Source organism: Pan troglodytes, chromosome 14 (genome assembly GCF_028858775.2).
Source record: "Pan troglodytes isolate AG18354 chromosome 14, NHGRI_mPanTro3-v2.0_pri, whole genome shotgun sequence".
NCBI lineage: Eukaryota > Metazoa > Chordata > Mammalia > Primates > Hominidae > Pan > Pan troglodytes.
In genome coordinates, this window is record NC_072412.2 from 20,454,969 (window position 1) to 20,479,935 (window position 24,967).

The following is a 24,967-nucleotide window of genomic DNA, read 5'->3' on the forward strand; positions in this document are numbered from 1 at the left end:
GAGACTGAGGCACAGCGAGGCTAAGAAACTTGCCCAGGGTTAAGTTAGGAAGCAGCCAAACTGGAGCTGGGGGACCTGGGTAGGGGGGAGCTGGCTCCAGCTACTTGGCTTTTACCACCCCCTCCCTGCAGACCAGGCTGTATGACAGGCCTTGGGATTATAACGATATCAGAGATGCAGTTCCTTGAGAATCGGAGAAACACACCCATCACCGTGGAGCTGGGACTTGGAGGGCCAGTTGTCTGTTTAAGTCTAAAGGAGCAACATGGTAAAGACTAACCTAAAACTGTCAAGAAAGACTATCAGGAAAAGTTCCCTTTCATAGAATATTAATTCCTGGAAAATGGTCCCAAAGGGCTGATTGCCTATGGCGATGATGTGAATATAGAGAAAGGCATAGAGAAACAGGCAGGTGTGGCCTTGGGATGAAAACAGAACTGAAGGCTGTAATGTCAGGTTGCCTGGGGATCACAGATGAGGCAGCTGGATCCCCACAGAGAATTGCACCCGAAAGAACCTAGCAAGTCTGGAGCTTGGTGGACAATCAAATAAATGGTGATTACTGGGTAGGAAACACTTGGAGAAAGAGTCCTGTGATGGAAACAGAGGCCCAGTAGTCAGAACTAATGGAACCCATTGGTTGAACAGAAGACATGGGTTTTTTTTCTTCTTAGCAAGGGGAAAGGGCAGAGGTCAGAGCAAAGCTAAAAGGTGAGCAAGCTGGCAGGGGAGGGAGAGGGGAGTGCCCAGGAGCCCATTAGCAGAGGTCCCTAGGATTTTGCTTTTATATGCAGACACTGCAAAACTGACAGCTCATGGGCCAGTGTGCTGCTTTGTGTTTTAATCTGAACAATTTGTCTACAGGAAAATCAGGAAAGTTAACATCTTCCAGATTTCTAACTTATCTTTTAAAAAATAAAAGTCAAGGAAGATTGGCCTTGGGCTTCCAGGGGGCCACAGCGTGGTCCTGTGGAGGACAGGTTGGCAATGCCCTGCTGCCCATGCCCACACCACTTCCCCCTGCCCTTCACCCTGGGCGCCTTAACATGTTTGCATCCCCTGCCTGGCCCATGTACACAATTGAATAAGTGACCCTAAGTTCAGAGACTAAGAACAGGAGGGAATACGGCTGCCTTGGGGAAGAATAAGGACCCATGCTTCACAGTAAGGGGAAACTTCACTATGAAGAGGTCCAGCTGTCACCTTCACTGGGGAGTTAAAGGCCAGTGAGGACCACTAGCCCACGAGTGCTTCCAGCCTGCTCCTACCTCCCATTCCCACCACAGTCAGGGTTTTACCTATCTTAAAATTTGTTATTTCATAATTTACATACACTATCCCATTAAACAACATGTGTTAAAAGATATATTAGCTTAGTTAACAACCTTATGAGATAAATATCATTGTTGCCCTTTTACAGATGAGAATATTGAAGTTTAGAGAGTTAAGCAATAAGCTCAAGGTCACACAATGGAGATTTGAACAAGGGCAGTCCACCTCCAGAGCTCATGAACTTGAGGTGGTATAGGATATTAGACCCAAAGAATGTTAATAGATGCTCTCTTTAAAAGGATTTTTCATGGTCAAGTAAGTTAGGGAAATATTCATTTCAGGTTTTTTTCTTAAGATTCTCAGAATCTTTAAAATACTAATGGGCTTTGTGAATCTTCAAGTAAGAAAATCTATGTCTCCAAATTGAGTCATGAAATCTTTGCCAGAAACACAGCATGGAATACACTGTGATGGAAAGGATGACTTCTAAAGCAAGATGAATGAAAACTTGTAATTATGGGTTGAGCAATGTGGATTTTCTAAGCCAAATCAATTATTTGCAAACCTTATATTTTTGGAAATGGTACTTCAGGTATAGAAATCTATTAGCTTATGATCCCACCTTTTCCTCACTAACCTAAAATCTCAATTAAAATAAATCCTGTTGTTATGATTCCATTAATCTGAAATTCTATCAACTGTGACTCTAAAACTTCAACCACAGCAAGATAACAAAAAATAATCTCACATATGTATAGGATATTTTGACATTTACTGTTTTACATATTCCTTAATATAACCTTTATGAACTAGAAATGATTTGTTTCCATTTTATAGATGAAGAAAATTAGGCCCAAAAAGGTTAAATGAATTAACAAAGGTCAAAGAGCAACCCAGTAAGTGACAGTACATCTTTAAATGTTGCCAGATATTAATGTACTGACTAAATACTAATACAGTTTTTATAATAAAAGCATTTAGTTCTCTTATCAGGAGATGATTCATATTATTAAGTCATATAGCTTCCATTAGCCACACATTTTGATAATTCCATTCCTCAACCTTGGTAGTTTATAGAGAATATATTATAATAAGTCTTCTAAGTAATGTGGCTTGGCATATCAGGATTACAAGGACTTTAAAACTCCAAAAAGCCAATCCTAAGTGCCAATACTCTTTAAAACAGAAACATGGCTACCAAGAATTTAAGGAAGAATTAACAACAACCCTTCTCAAACTATCCCAAACATTTTAAAAGGAAGGAGCACTTCCAAACTCATTTTATGAGACAAGCATTATCTCATTCCTAAGTTAAATAAGGGTACTACAAAAAAAGAAAGAAAATTACAGACCAGTATTTTTTTTTCCCCATCTTACAATATATTCTGATCATCTTTCCAGGTAATCAAATATCCTGCAACATAATTTTAATGGTTGTTTGGCATCATTAGGGCATGAATTAATTGCCAGGCATATACATAGTGCCATTCATTTCATTAGAAAGAGAAGTGTCTCTATTTTTTTTAATTTATTATTATTATACTTTAAGTTTTAGGGTACATGTGCACAATGTGCAGGTTTGTTACATATGTATACATGTGCCATGTTGGTGTGCTGCACCCATTAACTTGTCATTTAGCATTAGGTATATCTCCTAATGCTATCCCTCCCCCCTCCCCCCACCCCACAACGGTCCCCGGAGTGTGATGTTCCCCTTCCTGTGTCCACGTGTTCTCATTGTTCAATTCCCACCTATGAATGAGAACATGCAGTGTTTGGTTTTTTTGTCCTTGCGATAGTTTGCTGAGAATGATGGTTTCCAGTTTCATCCATGTCCCTACAAAGGACATGAATTCATCATTTTTTATGGCTGCATGGTATTCCATGGTGTATATGTGCCACATTTTCTTAATCCAGTCTATCGTTGTTGGACATTTGGGTTGGTTCCAAGTCTTTGCTATTGTGAATAGTGCCACAATAAACATACCTGTTCATGTGTCTTTATAGCAGCGTGATTTATAGTCATTTGGGTATATACGCAGTAATGGGATGGCTGGGTCAAATGGTATATCTAGTTCTAGATCCCTGAGGAATTGCCACACCGACTTCCACAATGGTTGAACTAGTTTACAGTCCCACCAACAGTGTAAAAGTGTTCCTGTTTCTCCACATCCTCTCCAGCACCTGTTGTTTCCTGACTTTTTAATGATCGCCATTCTAACTGGTGTGAGATGGTATCTCATTGTGGTTTTGATTTGCATTTCTCTGATGGTCAGTGATGATGAGCATTTTTTCATGTGTCTTTTGGCTGCATAAATGTCTTCTTTTGAGAAGTGTCTGTTCATATCCTTCACCCACTTTTTGATGGGGTTGGTTTTTTCTTGTAAATTTGCTGGAGTTCATTGTAGATTCTGGATATTAGCCCTTTGTCAGATGAGTAGATTGCAAAAATTTTCTCCCATTCTTTAGGTTGCCTGTTCACTCTGATGGTTGTTTCTTTTGCGTGCAGAAGTTCTTTAGTTTCATTAGATCACATTTGTCAATTTTGCCTTTTGTTGCCATTGCTTTTGGTGTTTTAGACATGAAGTCCTTGCCTATGCCTATGTCCTGAATGGTATTGCCTAGGTTTTCTTCTAGGGTTTTTATGGTTTTAGGTCTAACATGTAAGTCTTTAATCCATCTTGAATTAATTTTTGTATAAGGTGTAAGGAAGGGATCCAGTTTCAGCTTTCTACATATGGCTAGCCAGTTTTCCCAGCACCATTTATTAAATAGGGAATCCTTTCCCCATTTCTTGTTTTTGTCAGGTTTGTCAAAGATCAGATGGTTACAGATATGCGGCATTATTTCTGAGGGCTCTGTTCTGTTCCATTGGTCTATATCTCTGTTTTGGCACCAGTACCATGCTGTTTTGGTTACTGTAGCCTTGTAGTAGAATTTGAAGTCTGGTAGTGGATGCCTCCAGCTTTGTTCTTTTGGCTTAGGATCGACTTGGCGATGCGGGCTCTTTTTTGGTTCCATATGAACTTTAAAGTAGGTTTTTCCATTTCAGTGAAGAAAGTCATTGGTAGCTTGATGGGGATGGCATTGAATCTATAAATTACCTTGGGCAGTATGGCCATTTTCACTATATTGATTCTTCCTACCCATGAGCATGGAATGTTCTTCCATTTGATTGTATCCTCTTTTATTTCATGGAGCAGTGGTTTGTAGTTCTCCTTGAAGAGGTCCTTCACGTCCCTTGTAAGTTGGATTCCTAGGTATTTTATTCTCTTTGAAGCAATTATGAATGGGAGTTCACTCATGATTTGGTTCTCTGTTTGTCTGTTATTGTTGTATAAGAATGCTTGTGATTTTTGCACATTGATTTTGTATCCTGAGACTTTGCTGAAGTTGCCTATCAGCTTAAGGAGATTTGGGGCTGAGATGATGGGGTTTTCTAGATGTACATTCATGTCATCTGCAAACAGGGACAATTTGACTTCCTCTTTTCCTAATTGAATACCCTTTATTTCCTTCTCCTGCCTAATTGCCCTGGCCAGAACTTCCAACACTATGTTGAATAGGAGTGGTGAGAGAGGGCATCCCTGACATGGGTAAGTCTTTATTGAAGGAAAATGTTTTTGTATCATGCATGTCTTGTGAAAACTTACATTGTGTTTAAAATGATGTTTCTTGGCCTCCTTAACTAATTTTCAAGCAGATCTTGCAAATGAAAACTAGTATTTTTGACTTTTGCATACTCAAACTGCCAAAATGTCAGCTGTTTAAACAGTCAAATAACTAAGTTGTCATTAATACTTTAGTGAAGTGATGATTTATTCTTATTTTATAATTTTTATCACTATATATATAGTGATAGATTCTGATTTAGACAGACATCATTTTGGTGTACTGATACTGTGGCCATTGCAATGTTTCAATGTATTTCAATAGTTACAGTGCCATCAAACTTAGATAATTTCAGCTTTAAGCACTGATTTATACAGATCTTTTCTTCAGGAAAAATAAAGTTTCCCTAAGGCTTTTCACTCTATCTATCTATCTATCTATCTTTATATTTATGAACTTTTTGGAAGTACTGTTGAAATTATAGAAAAGTTCCAAGTTTTAATACAAGTAACTCTTTCCCCTGAAGCATGTGAGAGTAAATTGCTGACATTAGGCCAGCACTCCTGATTACTTTAGTAGGTATTCCCACAAGTCAGGACACTCTATATAACTACAATGCAACCTTGATAATCAGAAAGTTAACATCAAAGCATCATATCATCCAATCCTCAGCTTCTGTTCAGCTTTTATTAATTGTCTGCCATGTCTTTTATAGCACAAGGATCCCATTTAGATCCATGGGTTACATTTAGTTGTTGTGTCACTTACACTCCTTCTGTCTGAACAGTTCCTCAGGTTTCCTTGACTTTCATGACTTTGAATCTTTTGAAGAGTAAAGTTCAAAATAAAGAATGTCTCTCAGCTGGTTTTTTCTGATGTTTCATTATGAATAGGCTTAGATTGTATTATTTTTGGCAAGAGTATCTCAGAGGCGATCCTCTGATCTTCTCATTGCATCCTGTCATTTGACCTTGATTTTGATTTGTCTTATTACTAGTGATATTAGCATTGATCATTAATGGTGGTATCTGCTGGGTTTCTTTTCAATCTTGTAATCAGTTAGTATATTGTGGGGAGGTAGTTTAAGACTAGGTAAATATCTCTGTTCCTCTTGAAATCTTCAATTATTCATTTACTTAGATCAACATGGATGCACGGTTTATTTCATACAATGGGATATAATTTGTCAATATTTCTAAAAATTTGTTTTTCTTTTTAGACATGTTCTGTTTTGGCAATTTCAGACGTAAAGAAAAATTAAAAGAATAGGACCAAAAAGTCTTGAGTTCCATATCCCAAATTTTAATATTTTACTGCATTTGCTTTACTCTTTCTCCTTCTTTTCCTCTTCTCTTTCTAGACAAATATAAATATAGGTACATAATATAGATTTTTCTTCCTGAACCATTTGTGAGTCACAGACATGATGCCTCTTTATTTCTAAATACTTTACTATATATTTCCTAAAAAGAAGGAATTTTCTTACATAACTATGGTGATCATTATCAAAAGCAAGAAATTGAAATTGAGCCCTCTCCCTCTCCCTCTCCCCATGGTCTCCCTCTCTTTCCACGGTCTCCCTCTCATGCGGAGCCGAAGCTGGACTGTACTGCTGCCATCTCGGCTCACTGCAACCTCCCTGCCTGATTCTCCTGCCTCAGCCTGCCGAGTGCCTGCGATTGCAGGCATGCGCCGCCATGCCTGACTGGTTTTGGTGGAGACGGGGTTTCGCTGTGTTGGCCGGGCCGGTCTCCAGCCCCTAACCCCAAGTGATCTGCCAGCCTCGGCCTCCCGAGGTGCCGGGATTGCAGACGGAGTCTCGTTCACTCAGTGCTCAGTGGTGCCCAGGCTGGAGTGCAGTGGCGTGATCTCAGCTGGCTACAACCTCCACCTCCCAGCCGCCTGACTTGGCCTCCCAAAGTGCCGAGATTGCAGCCTCTACCCGGCCGCCACCCCGTCTGGGAAGTGAGGAGTGTCTCTGCCTGGCCGCCCATCATCTGGGATGTGAGGAGCCCCTCTGCCTGGCCGCCACCCCACCTAGGAAGTGAGGAGCGCCTCTTCCCGGCCGCCACCCCGTCTGGGAAGTGAGGAGTGTCTCTGCCTGGCCACCCATCGTCTGGGATGTGAGGAGCCCCTCTGCCTGGCTGCCCAGTCTGGAAAGTGAGGAGCGTCTCCGCCTGGCCGCCATCCCATCTAGGAAGTGAGGAGCGCCTCTTCCCGGCTGCCATCACATCTAGGAAGTGAGGAGCGTCTCTGCCCAGCCGCCCATCGTCTGAGATGTGGGGAGCGCCTCTGCCCCGCCGCCCCATCTGGGATGTGAGGAGCACCTCTGCCCGGCTGCGACCCCGTCTGGGAGGTGAGGAGCGTCTCTGACCAGCTGCCCCATCTGAGAAGTGAGGAGACCCTCTGCCTGGCAACCACCCCGTCTGAGAAGTGAGGAGCCCCTCTGCCCGGCAGCCGCCCCGTCTGAGAAGTGAGGAGCCTCTCCGCCCGGCAGCCACCCCATCTGGGAAGTGAGAAGCGTCTCCGCCCAGCAGCCACCCCGTCCGGGAGGTGGGGGGGTCAGCCCCCCGCCCAGCCAGCCGCCCCGTCCGGGAGGGAGGTGGGGGTGTCAGCCCCCCGCCCGGCCAGCCGCCCCGTCCGGGAGGGAGGTGGGGGGGGTCAGCCCCCCACCCGGCCAGCCGCCCCGTCCGGGAGGGAGGTGGGGGGGTCAGCCCCCCGCCCGGCCAGCCGCCCCGTCCGGGAGGGAGGTGGGGGGGGTCAGCCCCCCCGCCCGGCCAGCCGCCCCGTCCGGGAGGTGAGGGGCGCCTCTGCCCGGCCGCCCCTACTGGGAAGTGAGGAGCCCCTCTGCCCAGCCAGCCGCCCCGTCCGGGAGGGAGGTGAGGGGGTCAGCCCCCTGCCCGGCCAGCTGCCCCGTCCGGGAGGGAGGTGGGGGGGTCAGCCCCCTGCCCGGCCAGCCGCCCCGTCCGGGAGGTGAGGGGCGCCTCTGCCCGGCTGCCCCTACTGGGAAGTGAGGAGCCCCTCTGCCCGGCCACCACCCCGTCTGGGAGGTGTACCCAACAGCTCACTGAGAACGGGCCAGGATGACAATGGCGGCTTTGTGGAATAGAAAGGCGGGAAAGGTGGGGAAAAGATTGAGAAATCGGATGGTTGCCGTGTCTGTGTAGAAAGAAGTAGACATGGGAGACTTTTCATTTTGTTCTGTACTAAGAAAAATTCTTCTGCCTTGGGATCCTGTTGATCTGTGACCTTACCCCCAACCCTGTGCTCTCTGAAACATGTGCTGTGTCCACTCAGGGTTAAATGGATTAAGGGCGGTGCAAGATGTGCTTTGTTAAACAGATGCTTGAAGGCAGCATGCTCGTTAAGAGTCATCACCACTCCCTAATCTCAAGTACCCAGGGACACAAACACTGCGGAAGGCCGCAGGGTCCTCTGCCTGGGAAAACCAGAGACCTTTGTTCACTTGTTTATCTGCTGACCTTCCCTCCACTATTGTCCCATGACCCTGCCAAATCCCCCTCTGTGAGAAACACCCAAGAATTATCAATAAAAAAATAAATTAAAAAAAAAAAGAAATTGAAATTGATTCAATGTTAATATATAATCGACAGATCTTATTAAGATTTTGCCAATTTTCCCCATAATATCCTTTATAGCCAAAGAAAATCCAAGATGGGAGATTTTTACAATTCATGATGTGTTGAGTCCAATTGTCCTCTTTCTTTATTCTCCTTTAATCTGGGACAGTTTTGTACCCTTTCTTTGATTTTCATAACATCCATGTTTTTGAAGAGTATGGGTCACTTATTTTACTGATTTTTCTCTCAGTTTGGGTTCATATGATGTTTCCTCATGATTAGATTCAGATTATGTCACTGAGGCAGGAATGTCACACAGGTAATGCTGACTTCTTCCGAATGCAGCATGTCTGTAGGCTGTCACTTGGTTTCATTGCTGGCCAGTGTTGACTTTGATTCTTTGGTTAAGGAGTATCGTCAGTCAGATTTGTCCATAGTAAAGTTACTGTTTACCTTTTGTATTTCACCAATATCCTGTGTGGCAATACTTTGTGGCTGTATAAATCTCCAGTTACTCCTCAAAATTTCACCCACTAGATTTAGCATTGCATTGATTTTTTCCTTTTATTTTATTTATTTATTTATGTATGTATTTTTGGAGATCATGGTCTTGCTCTATTGCCTTGGCTGGAGTGCACTTGCACAATCTTGTCTCACTGCAGCCTCAATCTTCCAGGCTCAAGCAATCCTCCCACCTCAGCCTCCCAAGTAGCTAGGACTATAGGCATGCACCATCATGCCTGGCTAATTTTTGTATTTTTTGTAGAGATGGGGTTTTGCCATGTAGCCCAGGCTTGTATCTCTAACTCCTGGGCTCAAGGGATCAGCTCCCTTCAGTCTCCCAAAGTGCCAGAATTATAGGCATGAGCCACTGGGCCTGGCTGCTTGATGATTCTTACTTGAATTAATTATGATGATGGTGGCCACATGATGATTTTCTTATTCTTTCATGCCTTCTACATGGATTAAAAAATGAAACAAAACAAAAGCAATAAACAGGGGAGAAGGGAAAATATTCTTTTGGTGCTCAAATACTCCCAGACTCAGCCAGTGGTCACCATTTCAAGCTGATTTCATGTCTTTTGGACATCAATTCATTGCCATCGTTTAAATATTTCTTTATTTTATGGCACACGATGTTCCAAGCTTATCATCTATTTCTTGGCCCCAGATCTGAAATCAGCTATTTTCCTAGAAGACTAGATTTCTTCTGGGGGAGAATGGTATTTAGAAACCAAATTCTGGCCACTAGTTGAGGTAGGTGTGGATATTTGCATTGGGATTGTCATTGCTCACAGACCTACTCCATGAACAAAGCAGAGAAATATATGGATATACATAAATACGCAGGCATACATGCTTACATTAATCCACATTTCAGTGTCAAAATATATTAAAAACCATGAGTTTTTGCTGATACTTTCTATTTCAATTCAATCCCACATGGTTCATTCTAATTTTTTTTAAGTACAGTTGACCCTTGGACAATCTGGGGAGTAGGGACATCATAGAAATTCACATATAACTTTTGACTCCCCAAAACTTAACTACTAATAGCTTACTGTGGATGAGAAGCCTTACCCATAATATAAACAGTCAATGAACATATATTTTGTATGTTTTATGTATTATATACCATATTTGTACAAAAGTAAGCTAGAGAAAAGGAAATGTTAAGAAAATTATAAGGAAGATAAAGTATATTTACAGTACTGTACTGAATTTATCAATACCATAAGTTTACTTCATGTGTTTCTGAGATGAATCATCTTTCTAAAAATGCAGACAAAGCTACAGACCTCAAACTGTGGTACATATCAAGCAAATCAGCTTTTTCTTATATTGTTATGTTATTTCTCTGCTTCTTGGAAGCACTTTATGTATCACTAGTGGTACTTTCTTTGGGTTCTATGATTTACACTATTAAATTAAACATGATGAAAAAAACAAGAAGTCCTAGCTAGAGCATTGAGACAAGAGAAAGAAACAAAGGGGATCTATTTGGAAAGGAAAAAGTAAAATTACCCTTGTTTGAAGATGATATAATCTTATATTTGGGAAACCTAAAGACTCTCCCTAAGAACTGATAAACAAATTCAGTAAAGTTGCAGGATAAAAAATAAACATACAAAATCAGTAGCCCTTGTATATACCAACATTGAACAATCTGAAAAAGAAATCAGAAACTAATGTCATTTATAATAGCTCAAACAAAATAAGATATGTAGGAATACACTTCACCTAAGAAGTGAAAGACCTCTATAGTAAGAACTATAAAACATTGATTCAAGAAATGGAAGAGGAGACAACATTGAAAAAAATATTCCATTTTCATGGATTGGAAGAATCCATATCATTAAAATGTCCATCCTATGCAAAGCAATCTACAGAGTCAATGAAGTCCCTATCAACATACCAGTGATATTCTTCACAGAAATAGAAACAATAATCCTAAAACTTTCTGATAGAATCAGAAAACACCCAGAATAGCCAAAGCCATTCTGAGCAGAACAAAACTGAAGGAATTATATAACCTGACTTAAAATTATACTACAGAGCTATGGTAACCAAAGCAGCATGGTAACTGGCATAAAAAAAGACACATGGACCAGTGCAACAGAATAGAGAGGACAGAAATAAATGCATATCTCTATAGGGAACTCACTTCAACAAAAATACCAAGAACATGCATTGGTGAAAAGACAGTGTCTTCAATTAATGGTGCTGTGAAAATTGGATATCCATATTTAGAAGAATGAAACTAGACCCCTGTCTCTCATCACACACAAAAAATCGAATGCATTAAAGACCTAAATCTAAGATGTCAAACTATGAATCTACTGAAAGAGAACATTTGGGAAACTTCAGAACATTGGTCTGGGCAAAGATTTATTGAGTAATACCCCTGAAGCACAAACCAGAGCAAAAATAGACAAATAGAATCATGTCAAACTCCAAAGCTTCTACACAGCAAAGGAGACAATCAACAAAGTGAGGAGATAACCCACAGAATGGGAGAAAATATTTGCAAACTATCCATCTGACAAGAGATTAATAACCAGAATATATAAGGAGATCAAACCACTCAATAGGAAAAAAAATCTAATAATCTGATTTTAAAATGGGCAAAATATCTCAATAGACATTTCTCAAAAGAAGAAATGGCAAACAGGCACACAGTGGCGCACAAATGGCAAATAGGTATATAGAAAGGTGCTCCACATCATTGATCATCAAGGAAATGCAAATCAAAACTACAATGAGATAACATCTCACCCCACTAGAAAGCGCTTTGATACAAAAGACAAGCAACAACAAATGCTGGCAAGGATATAGAGAAAAGGGAACCCTCATACACTGTTGTTGGGAATGTAAATAAGTACAACCACTATGGAGAACAGCATGGAGCTTCCTCAAAAAACTAAAAAAGAACTGCCGTATGATCCAGCAATCCCCCTTTAACAGTCTTTGCTCCTGTACCCCATCAGGAGAGGCAGATGCTATAGCCAAGTATCACGAAGAGGTGGCTGAGCAGTTTGAGAAAAGCAGCATATTTCTCTATATCCTGTCAGTTCCAGCTGCTATTATGCACAATTATATGATGGATCTAGTGTGGAAAGATGTTAAAGAGAGCGTTTGGGTATTTATCCAAAGGAATGGAAATCAGTATGTCCAAGAGAGATTGGTACTTCCAAGTTTACTGCAGCACTATTCACAATAACCAATATTTGGAAGCAAGCTATGTGACCATCAACAGGCAAACAGATAAAGAAGATGTGAGATATACACACACACATATATATACACATACACACCCCCACAATGGAGCACTATTCAACCATAGAAAAGAATGAGATACTGTCATTTGCAACAACATTGAAGGAACTAGAGGTCATTATGTCAAGGGAAATAAGCCAGGCACAGAAAGACTTCTCATTCATTTGTGGGAGCTAAAAATTAAAACAATGAAACTCATGAACATAGAGAATTGAATGAAGGTTACCAGAGGTTGGGAAGGGTAATGGGGGTTGGGGATAAGTGAGGATGGTTAATGGGTAAAAAATATATCGTTAGATAAAATGAATAAGATCTACTACTTGATAGCAGAACAGTGTGACTACAGTCAACAATATTTTATTGTACATTTAAAAATAAAACAGTGTAATCGGAATGTTTGTAACTCAAAGAAATGATAAATGTTTGAGGTGATGAATACCCATTTACCCTGATATAATTATTATGCATTGATTATATGTCTCTGTCAAAATATCTCATGTATTTTATAAATATATACCTACTATGCCTCATACAAATAATTTTAAAAAGAAAACTACATGAGTACCACGAGAGGTCACTTTCACTATGAAACATGATTTGCTGGCAAGACGAACTGCATCTGTGGAGATGATGAGCATCATTTGGCATTTTAAGCGGATACCTGCAACACTTGAGTTCACTGCAATAGCAACAGGAGGTGGCTATGAGATCATTACAATAGTGCAGTATGTACTAGATCTAATTGTATGCGTTATGATTTATTTATTTTTTATTTTTAAAAGATATATACTTCATTTTTTAGAGCCTTTATAGATTCCGAGAACAGAAATCTCGAAGGCTGTAGTGTCCTTCTCCAGAAGAATGTGCATGGCAGCCTTTAACAGTCCTTGCTCCTATATCCTGTCAGGAGAGGCAGAAGCTACAGCCAAGTGTCATGAAAGGTGGCTCAGCAGTTTGAGAAAAGCAGGATATTTTCATATATTCTGTCAGTTCCAGCTGCTAATCACAATTATATGATGGATCCAGTGTGCAAAGACATTAAAGAGAGCATTGGGAATCTGGGGAGGATGGAGCCAGAAATGGAGCTGATTTCAATAACAACAGGAAAAACAGCTTGTGAAGATTTGACTACTGGCAAATATTGATACAGGAACATTCCAGAGCCAGTTGGTTTCATCCAGGCTCTCACAACCGCAGCCAAAGGAAGGGAAAATGTCATATTTGTTGAAATAGTCTCTAAGAGAGCCCTCCAGAGAAACATGAGAGAAGTCATAGGTAAAGAAACTTAATTTTCTCTTCTCTACAACCAAATAAAGAGTACGAGACTCTTTTTGACCTGGTACAAACTCTATTTGAATCTGGACACAACCTTAACTGGCCATGCTTTTATGAAGGTTTGAAAATAACTCCAACAGTTTACCTAAGGTATCAATTTGATCACAAGAGTCTTCTGCTGCAGAACAAAATAGCTTACTCCAGTCATCCTCTCACTAGTATTGCAAGTGACAACATAGATTTCAGTTGCTTCAGAACTCGGGATATAGCACCCCATGTTTTTGAGCACAAAACAATGGAACTACTTAGGTTCATTGTTCCTGTTTTGTGGAGCCTGGTTTGGCTTGTGTGATGGACAGTTTAAAACCCAGAGCACCTCTGAGTACATATCAGGTAAGAGTTGCTTTTTTAGCTCCCCGTGTGGTAAGCCAAAATATTTTTAGATATAAAGATGCAGTTGGAATCAGGAGAAAGAGGGAAATCAGGAGAAATAGGGAAATCACGGCTGCATGTGGTTTTCGTTTTGGGGGCTCATGAAGCGGCCTGGGCCCTGTGACTCCTCCAGGGATTCCACATCCCAGGTGCTGCGGGACCTGCGGGGGCGAGAAAGCTGGGCCGGTGACAGGAGGGCGCAACCCACCCCATCCCCCAGGGAAAGGGCTTCTCCCAGTTCCCCACCCTCCCAGCCCCCGCCCGGCCCATTACCTCTTCTTCTTGTCTCTCTTGTCCAAGCCAGGGTCCCTGAGCATGAGGATGAGCTCCACTCTGGGGACTATGCCCCTCCAGGCAGCTCTGTGGAGATCGCCAAGATCTTCCAGGCAGATGTGGTACCCAGGCTCCAGGAAGGCGCTGTCATTGTGCTCGGCTCCACAGCCCACGCCGTCCTCGCTGCTCCTCCTTATTCAATTATTAAAACTAGTGAATAAATTCAGCAAAGTTACAGCACAAAATGTCAACACATGGTAATCTGTTGTATTTCTAGACACTAGCAACAAACATCAGAATGTAATGATGAAAACGATTCCAGGCTGGAGGTGGTGGCTCATGCCTGTAATCCCAGCACTTTGAGAGGCTGAGGTTGGAGGCTTGCTTGAACCCAGGAGTTTGAGGCCAGTCTGGGCAACTCAAGGAAACCTGTCTCTACAAATAATTTAAAAATTAGCTGAGTGTGGTGGGTCATGTCTGTAGTCCTAGTTACTCGGGAGACAGAAGAGGGAGGATTGCTGGAACCTGGGAGGTTGAGGCTGCAGTAAGCCGTGTTCACACCACTGCACTCCAACCTGGGCAACAGAGTGAATCCCTGCCTCAAAAAAAAAAAAAAAAAAAAAAAAGACAGAAAAGAAAAAAAATCCATTTTTAAAAATCAACAGGCCAGACGTGGTGGCACACACCCATCATCTCAATGCTTTGGGAGGCCAAGAGGGGAGTATCACTTGAGGCCAGGAGTTCCAGGCCAGCCTGGGCAAGATAGCAAGACTCCACCTCTACAAAAAAATTAAAAAATTAGGCAGGTGTGGTGGTGCATACCTGTAGTCCCAGCTACTTGGTAGGCTGCGGCAGGAGGATCACTTGAGCCCAGGAGATAGAGGCTGCAGTGAGCCATAATCGTGCCACTGTACTCCAGCCTGGGAGACAGAGTGAGTCTCCCTGCCAAAAAAAAAAGATCATAGAAGTATGGGTTTATTTCTGGACTCAACATTCAGTTCCATTGATCTATACATGTGTCCTTATGCCAGCATCATGCTGTTTTTATTGCTGTTGCTTTGTAGTAAGATTTGAAATTTGGAAATGTGAGCCTCTGAGTTGGTCATTTTTTTGACATTATTTTGGCTATTCTGGATCCCTTGAAATTTCATGTAAATGTTAGGATCAGCTTGTGGATTTCTGCCAAAAGGACTTTGGGATTTTAACAGGAATTGCAATAAATTTGTAGATTGCTTTGTGTAGTACTGCCATCTTAAAAATTAGTGTCTCCTAGTTTATGAACATGAAGTGTCTTTCCATTTATTTATGCTTTCTTGAATTTATTTCAGCAATGTTTTGACATTTTCCATGTTCAAGTCTGGTACCTTGGTTAAATTTATTCCTAAGAATATTAATACTGCTGATTGGTTTTTGAGAGAGCCTCACACTGTTGCCCAGGCTGGAATGCAGTGGCACGATCCTAGCTCTGCAGCCTCAATCTCCTGGGCTCAAAAGATCCACCCACCTCAGCCTCCAGAGTAACTGGAACTACACATGCGTGCCACCACAACCAGCTAATTGTTAAAAATATTTTTGTAGGGACAGTGTCTGGCTATGTTGCCCAGCTTTCATTATATAATGTTTAAAAATTCTAAAATTTTTGCCATGAATTACTGTGATAGTTAAGTCTAGGTGTCAACATGACTGGATTAAGAGATACACAGAGAGCTGCTAAAGCACTATGTCTAGGTATGTCTGTGAGGGTGTTTTCGGAAGAGGTGTCATACTGGTGTGACATATCATGACATATTGTAATACTGATATGACACCCGTAAGACTGATATGATGCCCACAATACTGACATGACAGCCATAGACTCATATAACACCTGCAATACACATGTGACACCCCAATACAAATGTGATACTGCAATACAGATGTGACACCAACAAGACTACTGTGACACCCATAAGACTGCTGTGAAACCCATAAGACTGATGTGACACCCACAATACTGATGTGACGATGTGATGCCCACAATACAGATGACACCTGCAAGAGGGCTATGATGCCCATAAGACTCATGTGACGCCCGCAATACAGATATGACACCCATAAGACTCATATGACACCCACAAGATTCATATGACACTCCTAAGACTCATATGACACCCATAATACTGATATGATGCCCATAAGACTGATGTGATGCCTGCAATACTGATGACACCTGTAAGACTGATATGACACCCCCAATACTGATATGACACCTGCAATACTGATATGACATCCGCAATACAGATATGACACCCCAATACAGATATGACACCGACAATACAGATATGACACCCACAATACTGATATGACACCCGCAATACAGATGTGACACCCGCAATACAGATGTGACACCCGCAATACAGATGTGACACCCGCAATACAGATGTGACACCCGCAATACTGATATGACACCGCAATACACATATGACACCCGCAATACAGATATGACACCTGCAATACAGATATGACACCCACAATACTGATATGACACCCGCAATACAGATATGACACCCGCAATACAGATATGACACCCGCAATACTGATATGACACCCGCAATACTGCTATGACACCCGCAATACAGATATGACCCCCGCAATACAGATATGACACCCGCAATACTGCTATGACACCCGCAATACTGATATGACACCCGCAATACAGATATGACACCCGCAATACAGATATGACACCCGCAATACTGATATGACACCCGCAATACAGATATGACATCTACAATACTGATATGACACCCACAATACTGATATGACACCCGCAATACAGATATGACATGCACAATACTGATATGACATCTACAATACAGATATGACACCCACAATACTCATATGACACACGCAATACTGATATGACATCTACAATATAGATATGACACCCACAATACTGATATGACACCCGCAATACAGATATGACATCTACAATACTGATATGACACCCGCAATACTGACATGACACCCGCAATACAGATATGACACCTACAATACTGATATGACACCCGCAATACTGATATGACACCCGCAATACAGATATGACACCTGCAATACTGATATGACACCCGCAATACAGATATGACACCCGCAATACAGATATGACACCCGCAATACTGATATGACACCCGCAATACTGCTATGACACTTGCAAGACTGCTGTGACACCCCTAAGATTCATATGACACCCGTAATACTGACACCCCCAAGACTGACATGACACTTGCAATACTAGTATGTCAGCTGATACAGCATCCAGACTCTCACCAGGGTGCTTGGTACACAGCTTCCAATGACCTTGATTTGGGTCGGGCTTGGCTTCTGTAATGAAGTTTGATGTTGTCTCTGCTTTACGGACATGGTATTGATGTGGTTGTTTATAATTTACTTTCCAGTCATTTCAGTTTAGGGAGGGTCAGAATCCTGTAGCCTCCAGCTACATGACTCCTAAAGCACAATTTCTAATCTTGTGGCTAATGTTAGTCCTAGAAAGGCAATCTAGTTCCCAGGCAAGAAAGAGGTCTGCTTTGGGAAAGGGCTGTTACCGTCTTTGTTTAAACTATAAGTTAAGTTTCTCCCAACATTAGTTCAGCCTACACCCAGGAATGAACAACGAGGTTACAAGCAAGGCGGAGTCAGGTTAGATCTCTTTCACTGTCTCAGTCATAATTTTGCAAAGGCAGTTTCAATCCCTCCCTTTGAGTTTTATAACACCTTAATCTTAAGGTGCAGGCTATGAAGATGGGAAAAGGCCGTCGATCACTCTGGCTTCTTCCTGCTGACAGCGGACATAGTGGGAATGGGAGTGAACCCCAAGGTGAGAGAGTGGAACCGCTTTGCAACTGTCTGAGCGTACTCATGCAGCCCTGGCTTTTCAGTAGGCCTACACAGAAAATGTGAATATCTAGCCCTGAAAGGTAAACACGAGCTTTATGCCAAAATCCTACATGCCGTGGTCTTTTCTTTCGCTGAATTCAACATATTTTGATATTGATCGCTTTTTAAAAACACATTTTGCACAAGCTCAGAATAAAGTATTTCAAACCTCAGTTAGTGCTTTCAGGAATATATGCACATAAAGCCCTAAATGCTAAAAGAAAGATATGGCACAAAAATAATTTATTATTTGCCGTGATCTTTCACTGAATTCAACACGTATTAATTAAGGGCAATTTTCAAAGACACATCCTGTCAAACCTCAGAAAACACAATTCTGAGCATAGTAGGCCTATACAGAAAATGTATCTAGTCTTAAAAAGTAAATGCAAGCTTTGTGCCAAAAACCCAGATGGTGTCCTGTTTTCTTTCACTGAATTCAAGATGTTGACATTGATCACTTTTCAAAAACGCATTTTGTACAGGCTCGGGGAAAATTTTTTCGAAGCCACGTTAGCGCTTCCAAGAAGATATGCATATGCAGCCCTAAAGGCTATAAGCAACACATGGCACACAAAGAATGTACGACATGCGGCTTTCTTCCACTGAATCACACATGTATTAACTAAGAGCAGTTTTTAAAGACACACCTTGTCAAATCTCCAAAGACACAATTCGGAGCACAGTAGGCCCACACAGAAAACACTGTGCTGGGAATTAAACGTAAGGCAGGGTTCTTGGTGCAATGATTTGTCTACTAAGTCAAAAGTTAATAATACTAGAAACTAGTACTGAGGTCAAATTAACAATGACCAACCAGTGCAAGGCTACTAATCTTGCTTTCTGAATGTAATGCTAGAAATTCATAAACAAAATTGGCATTTGCTTTTTTTCCCTTATTTTCTAAGATGAGCGGCAGAGCTTAAAGATAGATATTAAATAAATTCCCCATACAAATAAGGGCTGGTCATTGCACATATTCAAACATTTGTTCACTTATTCAGCAAGTACCTATTGAAGGTTTATTACATGCCAAACTCTATTTCTTCCAGTGATACGGAAGGAAAAATCAACATCCTTGCCCTTACGGTGCTCACATTCTAGTTGTAGGTATATCCCCATGGGATGTGACTGACCTGCTGATGTTATTCTTCCAGGTGAGACTGAAAACCCCTGCGTCCTTGAGCTCATGGACGATGTGCTCTATGAGGCGGTAGAGGAGCTCCGCCTGGTACTCGACACTCCACAGAGCAACTCTCCCTTTGGGGCTGCAGTTGGTGAACAAAAAGAAACTCTCAAGGATCCAAGATGATGCTGATAGTAAGAAGTCATTTTTTGTGCTTCAGCTGTAAGTTGGGAACTGAAACCCATCCAAATCCAGGTTTTAAGGGGTTCAGAAACCCGCCACCCCTCCCCTGCTTTCTGACTAGGGTTTTTAAGCAATTGAGAAATACGAAAAAGACAAAGCAAATGGGAAACAGAATAAACCATTAAAACTGATAAAGCTGATGTTGGAGAATATGGCTTATATCTGAACACTGAATCCCAAACATCCATACCTGCCCTCTCCTCTATACACACCCTTGGGTATAGGGGTACCAACAGTTTCCTCCCTCCCCACCCACCTTCAGTGGCCTGTTCACATGTACTTTATGGCACATAGGGACAGCTGGGAGCACATGCTCTCTGGGGGCTGGTTAAGTCCCAGGAAGGAGCTGGGCAACACATGCCAGCTTTTCCTTCCACACACACCCTAATTTTGAGTGAGGAGACAGAAGCCAGGAGTGTAATAGTTATTAAGCCCCTCCCACATGGAAACAAACATAGAAAAGGAGGAAAAGCATTCCCCTTACTAGCAATTTCATTTGTCTGTGTTTTCCACAATTTTAGAGACTTATTAAATTTGGAGAAACCAAATTTCACGTCACTGAACCCAAAGAACCCGGAGAGTCAGTGGTTATAAGAATTCCAGTGATTCACCAAGGAGACACTTCCAAGGTTTCCATCGTGAGTCCACACCAAGGATAGCTCGGCCACCTGTGGAGAAGACTACCACCTGTGTCAGAAGCTGTGGGGCTCCCAGGACGTGTCTTCCGATGGATCATGCCAACTCTGTGTGCTAGTGCCAGTGCCCTTGAGGAAAAGAAGAGAAACATCCAATTGAAAAAAAATAGGCACACTCTTTGTTGGGGGGTATAAGTTTAAGGGGTACAAGTGCAATTTTGTTACATGGTTATATTGTGTAGTGGTGAAGTCTAGTCTTTTAGTACATCCATCAATTGAATAATGTACATTGTACCCATTAAGAAATTTCTCAGTACCCCGCCCCCCGCCACTCTCCCAGCCTCCCAAGTCTTCAGTGTTTATCATTCCACACTCGAAGTTCATGTGTACACATTATTTAGCTATCACTTGTAAGTGAGAACAAGCAGGATTTGACTTTCTGTTTCTGAGAAGTTTCAATTAAAATACAGACATATTCTTTTAAATTTATTTTCTTTAGTAAAACAAAAACAATGCAATTTATTTCCAAGAATTTTTTTCTTTTTGACTTACAGGGTATATGTGTTAGGACTTAGAGAAATTGTGAGTAAATGTGCTAGATGACCTTCTGTTTCGAGTTGACTTTCTATTGGTTTTATCTTCATTGTAGTTGTCAGATTAAATAATTTCCTATATTTTTCTATGTCATTGCAATATGCATGATAACTGAGATAACAATCTATTTTAGTTTAGAGAACACCAGCAATCTAAATCTAAACCTAGGAAATGTGGTAACAAAGGACAGTAAAAGTATGGCAAAATATTAATCGCAGAGACCATGAATTCTCTGGGATTTGGGAGCCACTTATAGATGTCCTTCATCCCTCTCTTTTTGCAAATGTTGGGCCATTTCACCATTTCCTTTTTTCTTTTTTTTCTTTCTTTTCTTTTTTTTTTTTTTTGAGATATTCTTGCTCTGTTGGCCAGGCTAGAGTGCAGTGGTACAACCTCAGCTCACTGTAATCTCCGCGTCCTGGGTTCAAGCAATCTTCCCACCTCAGCCTCCCAAGAAGCTGGGACTACAGGCATGTGCCATCATGCCCAGCTAATTTTTTGTATTTTTGTTAGAGACAGGATTTCACCATGTTGGCCAGGCTGGTCTGAAACTCCTGGCCTCAAGTGATCTGCCTACCTTGACCTCCCAAAGTGCTGGGATTACAGGCATGAACCACCAAACTTGGCCTACCATTTACTGTTATCAGAAATTAAAACAAGTCAATTCTTCTCTCTCACTTGCTGTCACTCTGAATTATTTGCTTACAGAATAAACATAACTTTGTGTCCAAAATTACATTTATGAATTATTTGGAGTCTAATTATTCACTCTGTTTCTACTTTCCTACCTCTCACTATCAAGAGTCATTAGTTCTTGATGATCTTAGCACTTCAGGCATTCACTTTTATCTAATTTACAAACAAAGCTGAGAAAACAAGTGATAGGTATCACTGAATCAGTAACAAAGTTAGTGAGGCAATATAAAAAATAGCATCTTCTACAAAGGAGCTTGTATTTTCTTCCATATAATGGTTATAATTTAATGAACTACTCTAGAGCTTCAAAGTTGTCCCCAGATTATTCTCTACGTAAAGCACAATATATATTTGAAATAAATCACATATAATCCAAGAGAAGAGAAAACAAAACTGATTAGCTACTTAATTGTAAAATATTAAATATCTTTCTATAATGAGCAGATTTTACATGAAACAAGAATCTTCTAAATATTTTAACATGACTTTTAGCAAAAAAATGTTTTTCTTGGAAGTAAAATGATTCCTTTTGCTAAAACAGAAACAAAATTATAACTATGTAGTAAACTGAAAAATAAAGTCAGAAAAAACTTAAAATGTTAAATAAACCTGTTGGTCTCTTTTATCCCATAAATGTCAACATGCTTTTTATAATGTTTACACTAAAAAAATTAAAATTTTTTCTAAAACATTTCCTAATTTCTCCTTTTAAGGTTCAAACTGAATTTAGTTCTTTGAAAAAAAAACAAAAAAATTAAATATATTAAAAAGTTGAATTTTTTTGCATGCTAAGAAAGTCTGAAGTGACAGGAAAAGATAAATGTGAATGAGAAAACTTGACCACCGTCCAGCGAGTATACTATGAGAAAACAGTAACTAAAATATTTAAGATAAATGTTGAATTTTTTAAATTCTAAGAAATTTGGTTTGTATAACTCAAGGCATTACAAAACCTTGAATATTTACAGGTCTAAGACAAGCAATGAAAACGAGTGAAGCAAGGACAATATGAAAGAAAATGGAGTGATTGTAATGTCATTAAGCCAGCAAGCCCATTCCTTGCTGAGAAAAGCCTGTATTATCATAGCCTAGTGCCACAGACTACTGCCATGCAGGAAGGTGCAAAAGAACTAAAAAATCTGTATTTTTCTATGAAATTCCAAGACTTTTAAGTGTTAGTAACCAATTTTTCAATATCACATCATACAGGTCAAATCAAACAAATGATTAGCTATTTTCTTCTACTGGAACAAGAACCGTAAGTTCTCTCAGGGTCCGAGAAGTCTGGGACTGATGGGCTCAACTAACATGCGAAGGCTAACAGGAAAAACTGCTGCACCTGGAAACACAGAGAACAAATTTTGAAAAGAAAAAGAAAACATCTTTAAAGATAAAGAGAAAAAAAAATCCTTTTTGTACTTGATAATTTAAAAATTGAAGCAGAAAAAGGAAAATGCGCTGGCAATTCATTTTCTTCTGCCAGACTCGAAAGGGTTTGTAATTTAGAATTATAATGATTGAACTGCCCTGCATCAGAAAGCAGCACCTGTTGACTCTTCTAATTGGGATTATGCTTATATTCTTTATATTTTCTCTTTTGAAACAGTATCTCAAAAGGTATAGTAAAACTAGCAAAATAGTTTATCCAAGGTTTACCAAATGATCAGCTGCTTAATTATGAGTTCAATAAAATCTGATAATTTTAATGTTTTTAGTAATTTTGAAATGAGTGGTTAAAAAAGAATTCTGATTTTTTTTTTAGGATTCTAGATTTAATTTTCATGACAATGAAGCAATCCTTTTTTAGTGAGAAGGGAGTGGGTGAAGAGAAAAAAATCATTAGGATTTTTCTAAAATAACTTGTCTAAGTTTCCACGAAACACAAAAATAAGTATCTCTGAAATATAATTTGCTATTATATAAAAAACTAAACAATTATATATCCAGCTCTTCTACGTATATACATAATGTAAATTCCATTCACACTCTAACCTATGATCACATTCATTTGTCTTGAGTCCTATTGGTTTAGAAATTCTGGGGAATAAGAGGTTAATTTTTCTGATTATATCCCAACATTAGAACTACTGATTGTCCCTCCCGTAATTCAGCATCTTTTCAAACTGTGGGCCAACAAATCAATATCTTATTATTAAAATAATAAGACTTGAATCTCTACTTGTTTTCTAGGATCGCCCTAATAAAGTACACAAACTGGGAGGCTTTAAACAACAGAAATGGACTTTCTCACAGTTCTGTAGGCTGGAAGTTTGAGATCACCGCAGCAGCTGGGCCGTTCTCCCTCCAAAGGAGCTAAGGGAGGATCCGGCCTTGCTGCTTCCAGCTTCTGGCAGCTGGTGGCAGCATCACTCCAGTCCCCGCCTCCATCTTCAGGTGGCTGTCCTCCTCCTGTATCAGCCAAATTTTCTTCTTACAAGGACGGCTTCCCTAATCTAGTATGACCCATCTTAATCATATCTGCAAACTCCCTATTTTCAAATAAGGTCACATTTACAGGTACCAAGGGTTAGGATTTCATCACCTTTTTGGGGGACACAGCTCAACCCGTAACAATCCGCCCTCTGGTTCCCAAAGTTGATTTCCTTCACCTGTGCAAAATACATTTTCGCCCCATGTCAACATTTCCAAAAGTCTTAACACTTTCCACATCAACTCTTCTCACCATCTACATCATTTAAGTTACAGAGGAGACCTACTGTGATTCATCCTGTGGCAAAATTTCTCTCCATCTGTGATCCTGTGAAACCAGACAAGTTAATTGGCTTTTAAAAGACAGTGGGGGCCAGGGGCAGGCATAGGACAGACAGTCCATTCCAAAAGAGAGAAAGGGGAAGGAAAAAAGGGATCATGGGTCCCAAGCAAGTCTGAAAGCCTGCAGGGAAAATCCCATTAGACTGCTTTCACTATTTTCCATCTAAAATTTTTAAATGAGCTATGCAAGAGTAAAAACAAGTTATCCGACAGAGAAACTAGAGTTAGAAGTGCAGGATGAATTTACCAAGAGAGTAGGTTAAAAGGGAAACTTCTCCTTCAGGCCTATGGTGGGCATTTCTTGTTTACTCAAGAACCTACCATCTCTCACAAAATAATGTCCACTGGAATTCGATTATGTCATGATTTTGCCTGCCCCCGCGCCCCCAGTCACAGCCGGAGGGAAGCGCAACCCTAGCCTTTCCTTACTCTAGAGACAGGAGGCGCTATGCTGCGACGGCGGCAGAGAAAGCGCGGGAGCGACGCTCTTGCTCTCTGGACGTCGACGTGCCCACGTCGAGGCCGCGCCCAGACCCGGAGGCGGGGCCGTCACGTGGGGCAGCGTGGGCCGCTGCCTTGGAAACGCAGAGCGCGCGCTCCAGGTAAAGGCTGCTGCGCCCAGGACAGGGTTCTCACGGTGGAGGAAAGGACTTCTGCGGGATACCACGCTGTGCGCCAAAAAGCCGGGCGGCTTCGGAGCCAGAGCAGCGGCTCTGCGGCGCAGGCGGCGGGTCGGGGTAGCCTTGAAGCCGGGATCCGGCCCG

General features: G+C 41.2%; 1 long non-coding RNA gene across 4 annotated transcripts; it reads right to left on the reverse strand.

Annotated features, from left to right (window-relative positions):
• Positions 1–10,075: 10,075 nt before the first annotated feature.
• Positions 10,076–24,698, reverse strand: LOC104001773 (putative coiled-coil domain-containing protein 144B). Of its 4 annotated transcripts, none has more exons than XR_008538727.2 (5): positions 24,525–24,698; positions 20,118–20,270; positions 19,274–19,405; positions 14,223–14,414; positions 10,076–14,110 (listed from the first exon to the last, which is right to left on the reverse strand). It is a non-coding gene; the product is annotated as a putative coiled-coil domain-containing protein 144B (long non-coding RNA). The 4 variants fall into 4 exon arrangements; XR_010150379.1 differs by lacking the exon at positions 24,525–24,698 and adding an exon at positions 22,639–22,770; XR_010150378.1 differs by lacking the exon at positions 24,525–24,698 and adding an exon at positions 21,524–21,643.
• Positions 24,699–24,967: the final 269 nt, after the last annotated feature.